Source organism: Panthera leo, chromosome B3 (assembly GCF_018350215.1).
Source record: "Panthera leo isolate Ple1 chromosome B3, P.leo_Ple1_pat1.1, whole genome shotgun sequence".
NCBI classification, from domain to species: domain Eukaryota; kingdom Metazoa; phylum Chordata; class Mammalia; order Carnivora; family Felidae; genus Panthera; species Panthera leo.
Genome location: NC_056684.1, coordinates 50,291,313 through 50,303,911, shown reverse-complemented (window position 1 = coordinate 50,303,911; position 12,599 = coordinate 50,291,313). Strand labels below are relative to the sequence as shown.

General features: G+C 36.0%; 1 long non-coding RNA gene across 1 annotated transcript; it reads left to right on the top strand.

The window, feature by feature from the left end:
• The first annotated feature begins 662 nt into the window (after window positions 1–662).
• LOC122221183 lies at window positions 663–12,324 on the top strand. The gene is made up of 4 exons (XR_006203122.1): window positions 663–745; window positions 842–946; window positions 1,083–1,152; window positions 12,248–12,324. It is a non-coding gene; the product is annotated as an uncharacterized LOC122221183 (long non-coding RNA).
• Window positions 12,325–12,599: the final 275 nt, after the last annotated feature.

Here is a 12,599-nt window from a genome sequence, read left to right as displayed (position 1 = left end):
AAATGGGTAATGTTACTGCTGTAACATAATAGGTGTTACTGAATACCTCCTACCCTGCATCCTCCTCACTCCAAACATATGAGATAATGTTCCTTATACAAGTAAGTACTATAGCAGAATAAATTCAACCTCAAAATGTCAAGAATTTGGGGGGAAAGTGAGATGGCATAGAAATTACAAACTCCTTTCCTATTCTTCATTTATTCCTCTTTGTGTCTTCTTGACTTGTGTTTCTATAATCAAACTTGAGGAACAGTCTTACACTCCTGTTTTTTGTCTAAATAATAGCATCAAGCTCATATCTCATAATGCTAAGCATTTTGCTGGATTAAGGAATATTATTTTCTACACTGACAACTTTAATGAAGAGATCATATAAATAAATGTATGGATCATTATATGACCAATGGAATGGGAAACACAGATTGAAAGCTAATCAGCTAATGCTTTTTAGATATTACTCCTTAAAAATACGATATTTGAGCAAATATTCTGATATATTATTTCACTATAAATATGGTTTATTTCAAGTGTGTGGTTTGACTTTCAGTGTTACTTTCAAATGTCTATGTGTGTTTGAGTGTGAGTTGATTACACTCTGAGTCCATCCCAATTTTTTGGCAGAGCATGTGTCTGATGGATTCTCTTAGTTCCATTGGAGACTTGAGCAAACTTACCTGCCTCAAGATGCAAGGAAACCTGTAAGATGCTGACTGCTCCTTTTCAGTGTTTCAGCATTCGTCAGGTAACTGGCTGCAAAAAAGAATACTGCATTATTAAAGAGAGGAGAGGAATGGATTGAAGCATGGTTTTTAGTATCTTTTTTTTTTTTCTTCTCCAGACATAAAATGGAATCACAGAGGAGAGCTTCTGCTCTAATTAATTTTTCCCTTGGTTAGAATATCAGCCTTCTCATCTCTGCTGCCCTCATCAGAACCACCTGAAGGTAATAACTAATAAGGGTTCATCTGCCATCTTTTGTACATGACAAAATTCTGACTGCCTAGAAATCATAGGTAGTAAGTTTTCACGGTCTGAAAAAAGTCATAACAAAGCCTTTTGTATCGTTGCTTCCATCATAGGATTTTTCATCTTACTTTATGAAAGTCAGAAGGCTGTTTTTACTGTCCTAATTCTAAATTGACACAGAAGGTAGGTTATGTTTTTTTTTAAATGAAATTTATTGTCAAGTTGCTTTCCATACAACACCCAGTGCTCATCCCAACAGGTGCCCTCCTCAGTACCCATCACCCACCTTCCCCTCCCTCCCACCCCCCATCAACCCTCAGTTTGTTCTCAGTTTTTAAGAGTCTCTTATGGTTTGGCTTCGCCTCTCTCTCTAACCTTTTTTTTTTCCTTCCTCTCCCCCATGGTCTTCTGTTAAGTTTGTCAGGATCCACATAAGAGTGAAACCATATGGTGTCTGTCTTTCTCTGTGTGACTTATTTCACTTAGCATAACACTTTCCAGCTCCATCCATGGTGCTACAAAAGGCCATATTGCATTCTTTCTCCTTGCCACATTCCATTGTGTATATAAACCACAATTTCTTTATGCATTCATCAGTTGATAGACATTTAGGCCCTTTCCATAATTTGGCTATAGTTGAAAGTGCTGCTATAAACATTGGGGTACAAGTGCCCCTATGCATCAGCACTCCTGTATCCCTTGGGTAAATTCCTAGCAGTGTTATTCTGGGTCATAGGGTAGATCTATTTTTAATTTTTTGAGGAATCTCCACACTGTTTCCCAGAGTGGCTGCACCAGTTTATGTTTTAATGACTTTACAGAAGGGTTCTGGCATTGAGAGAATGCTTTTTGAAACACAAATTAGATGTACCAGCAGGGGGCGAGCATTAGCCATGAGAAAGGCTCAGTGTTAACCACCATTTATAGAGGTTAATACTCCCCTTTTATGCACTCACATGCTTGTGCTTAATTGTTTGGGGGATTTTAAAAGCTTTAACATTTAAATTATATGACCTCTGTTACAAGAAGACCCTCAACTGCTGTTTTTATAGTTTACCAAATTATACCCAGACTTTTGTGATTAAAAAAAAAATGCTTTCTGTTTTGGTGAAGATAGTTTGGAATTGCAGGATGTATCAAGCTTTGAGTTAAATCAAACATTTCTAGGTTTAAACCTCTGAGAGCTGTGTGACCTGAAGCAAATACTGTGACTTGTCTGAATTTCAGTTTCCTCATAAGAGAAATGGGGATGATAAGGTTATTTACCTCCTGTGTGGAAATAGATATATGAGATAATATATGTAAAGGATTTAGCTCTATCTGCCATTTGGTAAAGTCCTGGTAAGTATTATATATCACCAGCAATGAGTACAGATTCTGGGAAAGAGTAGACCCACAAAAATAGGAATAATACCCATTGGAGAAGCCCTGCTAAGAGTAGATTTGGAAAGGCTTATGACAGGATGAGTCGGCAGAACTGAAGGGCGGACAAAATGCTCAAGGAAGTCTGATGTATGTTTCAGCTAGCAGAGGTGAATCCACACAAGAGTACCTAGCCAATGACTAAAGTTGACGGTTCACAAACCTAAAATAACTAAGAAATTGTCAGGGGAATTGAGTGCTACACATGGAAATGGAAATAAAACAGCCCGGATGGTTTTATATCCAGAAACATAATTTACAGTTAAGCAATCGTATCAGGACAGAGGGATTTTCTGCATCTATTTCAACACCCTAGCCCTTTCTGGCAGGATCCAGGGAAGAACATATCTTTTGGAGTTTGGCAAATCACAAACAGGCCCATCTGTTGTGGAAGGAAATAGTCTTTACCCATTGCTCTTTTATAGTTTGGAGTCTTGACAGATGAAAAGATATGAGCTTGGGAATCAAAAATGGGTTACAATTGCAGGAAATAAAATCAGAAAGGACCAACATGTTTATGGAGTAGAATGAGCACTGAGAGGTCTCCCAGGAAAGACTGTATCTACCTCTTTATACTGAACTATGTATTCAGGGGACAGCTAAATCAAACAGCTTGATAAAACGAGTTTGGCAAAAAATTGACAATTTTGCAGGGATGTTCATCTCCTTGCTGAAAAGAGAAGTTGAAAAGGATTGATCTGTCTCCCTAAATCCTAAACACTCTGTGGATGTAGTATTTTAAGTCTAAGAATTATATTTAGTGCCACACGATATTTTTACAGTTATTTTACAGAGCTATCCCTATGGTATCCATGAAAAGTAGATAAAAATGATCTTTCTTCAAATAATTACTGGGTATTATCCCATATTTCTCTACACTCTGAGGTATGCAATGATCTCACTCAGGCAAAATAAATTCTGAAGTGATGCTTAGGTATTATTCTGGGGTATTTAAATACACATCTAAATAAAACAGGCCTGAGTATTTCCCTGACCTAGACATCTATTAAATTAAAGGCTTGGCTTACATTATTGAAATGTCATATATATGAAATACATATTCATATATACGTGAAATGTCATATTTTTCTAAAACTCTCTTTGAGAAATAAACTCTTATCCAGGGTCAGCACCAGGTGACCATTTGACAAGCAGGAAGCAAATTTACAGCCCTTTGGGTCCTCAGAGGCTGTGACAGCGGCCAGTATCACTGAAGGGAGATGGGAGCTCAGCTTAAAGCCATGTTAGGTTGTCATCCACAATCCTACGTGTATGTCACATGCTAAGGTGATTTCTGCATTTCCATACTCTCTGTGAAGGTAGAGGCTTAGCAAGACTTTCCCCCCAAAGGTGGAGGTACATTTTTCTTTTGCAGTACTGTTGTCATAATAGAGATTGTCATCAAGATCTCTCATGTGAAGTTAAGTAGTGCACCAGGATCCTCCAAAGTCACGTCTCATAGTATTTATAAGTGGTCTGTGACATTCTTAAGGCTGAAATAGTTTGGGCTATGGTCAGCTTCCATTTGCACATCTGTTAGGCAAGAAAATGTGATTGTGCAAGAAAGGAATGGTAATGATCTATATTTTTCTCTTTGTGCTAATAAACACTAAATTTTGATTTATAAAGGTATAGAGCTATTGGCACATCATATTCACACAGGCCAAATAAACTTATTCTTTTGCAACCTGATCATTAGGTATAAGATGACTTTAACTATGTTTTATTATATAAAAATTTTAAACCTAGTAAGTGGGAAGATTATAATGAACTCCCATGTGTCTATCAACTGGCTTCAGTGATGATTAACCCAAGACCAGTCTTTCATCTATACCCCATCCACTTCTCCTCAGCCTAATTTGAAGCAAATCTCAGATATTTTATCATTTCGTCCTTAAATATTTCAGGATGCATCTTTAAAATATTTAAACACTTTTAACATAGCCTTCCATAACATTGCTTCTCTAACATTATTAAATCAACTTTTGGATGTTTAAATTCTCAATTATCTCAAAGATTTTGTCTTTCCTCCTCTTTCCCCTCTTCCTCTTCCTTCCTCCTTCTTTCTCTCCTTCTCTCCCCTACTAATTAGAATCTGAATAAAATCTAAATATTGAATTTGTCTTTTAAATGTGCTTCAATCTATATTTCCTTCCTTTATTTTTTCTGCTTTTTATTTTTTCTTTCAAAGTTTACTGCTTAAAGAAACTGTTTTAGAAGGAGTTTTACAGAGTTCTCACATTCTGGATTCTGTTGATTAGATCCCTGTGGCATACTTAACACATTCTATGATTTATATTTTATGTAAATCAGTAGTTGATCTACTGGCTTGATTAGGCTCAGGTTCAAGGATCTTTGATAGGATTATTTCATAAGTAGCTGCATATACCTTTCCATAAAAGACACATTATATTTTTCTCTTTTAAAATGTTAACAACTGATGTTCAATATGACCAATTTTTATGCCATATCCCCATTCATTTGGATTATCTGAAGTTCTGTTTATAGTGTACTTCTCAAGGTGAGAACACAAGAATATTGTTTGATACTTGTATGTTTAAAGAACTTTGTACATCAGAAAAACACAGGCGCCTGGGTGGCTCAGTCGTTGAAGTGTCCGACTTTGGCTCATGTCGTGATCTCACAGTTTGTGAGTTCAAGCCCCACATCGGGCTCTGTGTTGACAGCTTAGAGCCTGGAGCCTGCTTCAGATTCTGTGTCTCCCTCTCTCTCTGCTCCTCTCCTGCTCATGCTCTCTGTCTCCTTAAAAATTTTTTTTTTTAAAAATCAGTATTGCACTAGTTTCAGGTGTACAATATAGTGATTCAGTAGTTGTATACATTTTACTTACATCATCCATTTCCCCCCACCCACCTCCCCTCTGGTAAATATCAATTTGTTTTCTGTATTTAAGAGTCTGGTTTTTTTCTTTGTTTTGTTTATTTTCTTTGTTTCTTAAATTCCATATATGAGAGACATCCTGTGGTATTTGTCTTTATCTCAGTTATTGCACATAGTATTGTACCCTCTAGATCCATCCATGTTGTGGCAAATGGCAAGATTTACTTCTTTTTTATGGCTGAGTAATATTCCATTTATCTACCTCTTAGTTATCTATTTGCCTAACAGTAGACACTTGGGTTGCTTCCATAATTTGGCTATTATAAATAATGCCATAATAAACATAGGGGTGCATACATTTTTTGAAAGGGTATATTCATATTCTTTGGGTAAATACCCAGTGGTGGAATTACTGGACCATATGTTCTATTTTTAAATTTTTGAGTGATCTCTCTGTTTTCCACAGTGGCTATATCAGCTTCTACCAACCGTGTGCGAAGGTTCCTTTTTTTCTACTTCCTTGCCAACAATTGTTATTTCTTGTGTTTTGATTTTAGCCTTTCTGAAAAATGAGGTGATGGCTAATTGTGATTGTTATTTGCATTTCCCTGATGATTAGTGATATTGAGCATCTTTTCATAAGCCTATTGGCTATCTGTATGTCTTCTTTGGAGAAATGTCTATTCAAGTCTTCTGCCCATTTTTAATTATTGTGTGTGTGTGTGTGTGTGTGTGTGTGTGTTGAGTTGTTTAAGTTCTTTATATATTTTGGATATCAACCCATTATTGGATACATCATTTACAAATTATTTTCTCTCATTTGGTAGGTTGTCTTTTGGTTGATGGTTTTCCTTGCTACGCAAAAGGTTGTTATTTTGGTGTAGTGCTAACAGTTTAATTTTGCTTTTGTTTCCCTTGCCTCAGGAGCCATATCTAGAAAAATGTTTCTATGGCTTATGTCAAAAAGATTACTACCTGTGTTTTCTTCTGGGAGTTTTATGATTTCAGGTCTAAAATTTAGATCTTTAATCACATTTTGAGTTTATTTTCTGTGTACTGTAAGAAGGTAGTTCAATTTCATTCTTTTACATGTAGCTCTTCAGTTTTCCCATAATTTGTTGAAGAGACTTTTTCCAATTGTATATTCTTGCCTCCTTTGTCATAGATTAACTGACCATGCAAGTGTGGCTGTATTTCTGGGTTCTCGGTTCTGGTGATCTGTGTGTCTGTTTTTGTGCCTGTACCCCACTGTTTTGATTACTACAGCTTTGTAGTATAATGTTGAATTCTGGGATTGTGTTAGCTCAAGTTTTATCTTTTTCAAGGTTGCTTTGGCTCTTCAGGGTCTCTGTAGTTCCCACAAATCTTAGGATTATTCCAGTTCTCTGAAAAAAGGTGTGTTTTTTTTTTTCCTTTTTTCCTTATAAGTAACTTGGTCTTTTGTTCTGGATGTGAAATCATTAGCAGAATACTGCTGGTATTGATTTTTATGGATTAACTTTTCCAGGTATGCAATGTGTCTTCTGAAACAACACATTTCAATTTTTTTTTTGTTTTAAATTTGAAGAAATTTTCCTTCATTTAAAGTTTTCCTTTTTCCCCCCTGTTCAGATCCTTCTATTACATGACTGTTACATTTTCTTTGCCTAGCTTTTATAGCTGTAATTTTTTCTTGAATTACTTTTACTATTTTAAATATTTTTAATTAAAAAAAATTACTCATTTTGCTTGTAGTTCTCAAAGTATTATCAGTTGTGTTTATGCATATTGTGTTCTTTCATTTCTAAAATAATTTTTCTGTTTTTTCTTACTTTTATAACCTTCTTTATTGGTTTTCTTAAAAAAATTTTTTTAATGTTGGTTTATTTTTGAGAGAGAGACACAGAGCACAAGCAGGGGAGGGGCAGAGACTGAGAAGGAGACACAATCTGAAACAGTCTCCAGGCTCTGAGCTGTCAGCACAGAGCCCAATGTCTGCGCTTACTCTTGGGAACAGTGAGATCATGACTTGAGCCAAAGTTGCATGCTTAACCAACTGAACCACCCAGGCACCCTGTGGTTTTTCTAATTGTAACTTACATTACTCTTTCATAGCTTATATCAGTATCTTAAATTGTAGCTCTTTTGAAATACTACCTTTTTTATTGTTTAAAATTTTATTTATTTTTAGGTTACTTCTTTTTAAAATCTGTTTTGTGGGGTTTTATGTCATGTTTTTACTTTCTAGGGGGATATTTTTGTTTTTGAAAATTTGCATATGGGAGCTGTATTTTTCTACTCACTTTTTCACAAAATTAGTTTGTAAGAACACTGATTTTTTTGCAGTCATTGTGAGCTGAAGTATGTAGTTGCTGATCTCAAATGACTGACTGTGTTTTTAAGTGAGTGCCTTTGTTTTTGGGTTCTCCTGTTCTCAAGTCATTTATATATCTTATTGCTTCCTTCTATTTCTTCTCCTACAAAAGTTGAAAGTAGGAGGGTCTTGTAGCTGTTTATATTTGGGACGAAAATGTCTTATCAACTATTTTTCATTATTGGCTGTTTCTGGGATTTTGATTTTGGTATTTAGTTACTGTCTAGTTTTAAATGGTATTCCCTTGAACTAGTCTTGGAGGACAGCTCATCCTAAAGATTAAGGTGCCGGTAGGAAGGAAAGGAGAAGCATAAATTATGTTAAATTCTATTGCTCTATCAAGTATTTGTCTTTCTGTTTGGCACAAGCCAGTTTGTTGAAATTGGTTTGGTGGTTCCATGTAGATAGTAATGAACAGTGTCAATTGTGATGAGTTACTTAAAGAAAAGTTATCCTTAGATCAGTAGATTCTAGAAAGCCTTTGTTCTTAAATAGGTAGCTTCATTTTTTTTCCTTTGACCTCTGTGTCTCAGTATATTTTGCTTATTTAACTTGGAGAATTTCTGAGAACCAATGAACATGACTTGGTTTTGATTCATACATGCATTCTGTGCACAATGGGGACTAACCCTGATGGTAAAATGGGATTGTTTTCATGGCTTTGGAAACTTGGCTTTGGGTACTAAAAGAAAAAGTATCCTTACACTCTGGGCCAGAGGGGAATGTGGCCCAACTCCTTGTATATTAGAGCATTCTTTAGAGAGTAGTTAAGAGACTATATGATACATTATAAAAGCTAATTTCTCCAGGCAGTCCCAGTGGGTTTTGACTTTTGCTGTGAGAACTAGTTCCTCAGTTTTAAGATTCAGCTCATAGTTGCCTTTAGTGAATTAAGCAGGGGCCCCTGATATTGGAAGGCTTCTATCAGTCTAAGAGTATGGCACTGGTAAGGACAGTGGAAACTTGTAAGATATCATATACTTCTCCGGATAAGGGAGAACTTAAGGAAAATAGTGTGAGGAAGCAGAGACGCTCAGGACATTGAGTGACCAAGGAAAGAGGGTTTCAGTATAATCACTGAAACTCTGGGAGGAGCTTTTGGAATCAAAGCCTATCAACTAACAATAGCTTGTGGAAGCCACCGATACCAAGAAGTATCAGAAACAATGTTGGGCTAAGGAAAGATCTTAAGTCCTAAGGTCTAATAAAGTTCCCATATTTGGGGTTCTCTATAAGAAAAGTGGAGTTAGTCTTGTTTTTATGTGTCATCTTGGGAAAAGATCCGATTTTCTTATCTCTTTGAGCTTTATAGCAAGAATCAAAAGCTGATGTCCAGTAAGCAAAGAACCCATGGTATTACTGCATTTCATTTTTACATGAAGATGGTTTTAAACATCACAAGTATTGCCTAAGTTTCCAGATTTCTAGTCTGTTTTGAAAAACAAGCAGATTTCTTTAGTGCTACTGTCATTAGGCAGCTATTCCTTTCATACAGGCCCTATCCTTTGTGGTGTACTATAGTCCCTACATCTTTGAATTTTACCACACTCAACTGACTCAAACCATTGACACAACCTGGTTCATTAGATCATTAGATCCATGTTAGATCATTAGGGCCATTTGTGATTCCAACTTGTGTCTTTCAAGAGAAAGAGAAAAATTATATTCTGAATACTTGGATTGAGTTTGCCATCCAGAAACTCTGGAGTTCTAGAGATCTCAGACTCACAGATTATAGTAGAAGGCATAGTCCAGGGAAAATGACCGTAGGCTGAAAAAGAAGTGAAGAAGAGTCAGAGCAGAATGTCATTGGACATAAGCCTAAGAGAGACAAGAGTGAGGATGGAAAGCGCCTGAGAAATGTGAGGCACCTGAGTACAGCCCCCATTCATTCTTTTAAGGAGCTTGAGTTGGAGACAGTTCCAACATTCTCTTCTCTATCTCAAGCAAGAACTTGATAAATTATTTCTGAATGTTAATACGTAGTTCAACATAATACCCCTTTCAGATAGCAATGTTTTTAAAATAAAAATTGTGGTTAAAAAAAACCCATAACATAAAATATGTCTTTTTAATAATTTTTAAGTATATAGTTCAGGAGTGATAAGTATATTCATATTGTCTAACAGGTACGTAGAACTTTATCTCATGAAACTAAAACTCTATTCCCATTGAACGACTTCTCACTTTTCTTTCCCCAGTCTCAGACAATGACCATTCTAATACTTTACAATTCTATAAAGTAATTTGACTACTTTATGTACCTCATATAAGTGGCATCACACAGTATTTGTCTTTTTGTGACTACTTTATTTCACTTAGCGTAATGTTCCATAGCTTTATCTGTGTTGTGACATGTGACAGGATTTCCTTTTTTAGGTTGGATGATAATCTATTGTTTGTATCTACTATGTTTTCTTCATCTGTTTATCCATTGATGGACTTTTGGTTTGCTTCTATCTCATGGTTATTATGAATAATGCTGCAGTGAACATGGGTACACAAATACCTCTTTGAGATCTTGCTTTCAATTCATCTGGGTTTATATCCAGAAGTGGCATTGCTGGGTTATATGGTAATTCTATTTTTAATTTGTTGAGGAAACTCCCTACTGTTGGTGACGAAACTGCATGGTGGCTGCACCATTTTATATTCCCACCAACAGTGCAGAAGAGTTACGATTTCTCCATGTCTTTGTTCATATTTGTTCTTTATTTAATTTTTGGATAGTGGCCATCCTAATAAATGGGAGGTGATATCTCATTGTGGTTGTGATTTCCATTTCTCTAATGATTAGTGACCTTGAGTATATTTTCATAGGCTTGCTATTTGTATATGTCTCATATATTTGCCATTTTTATATGTTGGCCACTTGTATATCTTCTTGGAGTATTCAAGTCTTTTCCCATTTTTTAAAAAATTTATTTATGTGACAGAAAGAGCTGGGGAAGAGTGGAGACAGGGAGAAAGAGAGGGAGAGGGAGGGAGAGAGAGAGAGAAAGAATATATCCCAAGCAGGCCCCACACTGTCAGTGCAGAGCCCGAAGCGGGGCTCAAACTCATGAAACATGAATTCATGACCTGAGCCAAAATTTAGAGTCAGATGCTTAATCGATGGAGCCACCCAGGCACTACATCCTTTGCCCATTTTTAAATTGGGTTATTTGTTTTGGGTTGCTGAGTTGTTAAAAGTTCCTTACAGATTCTGAATATTAACCTTTTATCGGATAAAGACCTATAGAACAATGGAATAGAATACAGAGCTCAGAAATAACTTCCTGTATCTGGTCAGATGATCTTTGACAACAGTGCCAAGATCACACAGTGGAGAAACAATAGTCTTCGACAAATGGTGTCAGGAAAACTAGATATCCACGTGCAAAAGAATGAACCTGGACCTTTACACCATATACAAAAATTAACTAAAAGTGGATTAAAGGCCTTAAGTGTGAAGACTAAAATTATAAAAATCCTAGAAGAAAATATGGGGGGAAAGCTTCAAGACGTTGGATTTGGCAATGCCTTCTTGGATATGACATCTTAAAGCACAGGCAACAAAAGCAAAAATAGGCCAATGAAACTACATCAAACTTAAAAACTTCACATCAGAGGAAACAATCAAGGGTGAAAAGGCAACATACAGAATGGGAGAAAGTATTTACGGGAAGCTGTATTTTTAATTTAGTATAGGATGATCTATTAGTGCCAAAAAAAGTGTCTACTGGCTGTTGAAATTATAGGTGTTAAGAGGACCATGTTTTTTAAGCAGAATACCTTTCCAGAATTGTTGAAAATGCTTATTTTGGGGGCGCCTGGATGGCTCAGTTGGTTAAGCATCCGACTTCAGCTCAGGTCATGATCTCACAGTTGGCGAGTTCGAGCCCCGTGTCAGGCTCTGTGCTGACAGCTCAGAGCCTGGAGCCTGCTTCTGATTCTGTGTCTCCCTCTCTCTCTGCCCGTCTCCTGCTCATGCTCTGTCTCTCTCTGTCTCAAAAAATAAATAAAAACATGAAAAAAATTTAAAAATGCTTACTTTATTTCAAGGTATATGTTGGAAAACTGGTAAATTCATCTGCATGGGGGAAACTTTGATGATCTCCCTTTTAATTTTTATATGATGCTGTAAGATACTACTTTCTTCTCCCACCTTCCAAAGGTACAGCATTTCCTCTTCCAAGCACCCTTAAATGAATGATAATGATGATGATAACAATAATGGCTGATACTCTGTCAAACTCTTTATATTTTTCAGGTATTTAATCTATAAAACAAACACATAAATTTATAGGTGCTCTTCATTTTATAGATGCCCCATAAATCAAAATTACCAACTGTATCTAAGTGCTATGATGTCTGAATTACCCTAAAAAGACTATGGTTTCATTGCTTTAACTTTCTCTTCCTCCAAGTGACATACTTGATTAATTTAAAACATAGCCTTGGTTACAGAGTCTTTCTCAGTAGAATAGCCAAAGTAACCAAAGAAGTGCTGAAGAATAAATAAAGGGCAAAGACATGGAAAGCGAAAACCTCTAAAGACAAAGTTAATATAGTTCACAGTTAAGCCAGAGCCAACACTTCTGATGATAGTAAACAGAGGGTCTTTCTCCCTGCCTCCAAACCAGAAATCAGGGTTTTGTTTTTGCTTTTTCTTTGTTCCAGGCCTGCAGAGTGTGTAGATGTGTTCTCTGGAGAAAAACAACTAGGAAACTGAGCAGAATATGAATGTCATGTAAAAGAAAGATACAATGTCCAATTACATTAAATAAAATGCTCTAAGTGAATATACTTTTGATGAAAGTATTTTAGACCATTTCAATGAAATCTGTTCTTGACTTTATGGTTTGTATGCATCCTAGACCATTATTAATTTACGTGGAAAACACTATTAGTATGAGTCATTAATCATTGCTTACAACAGAAACTGGGCAATTAAAATCACTTTAATCCAAAAATGGTTTTAAGACACCTGTTGGACAAAGCATATATCTTCATGAATTTTGAATCTATGAGT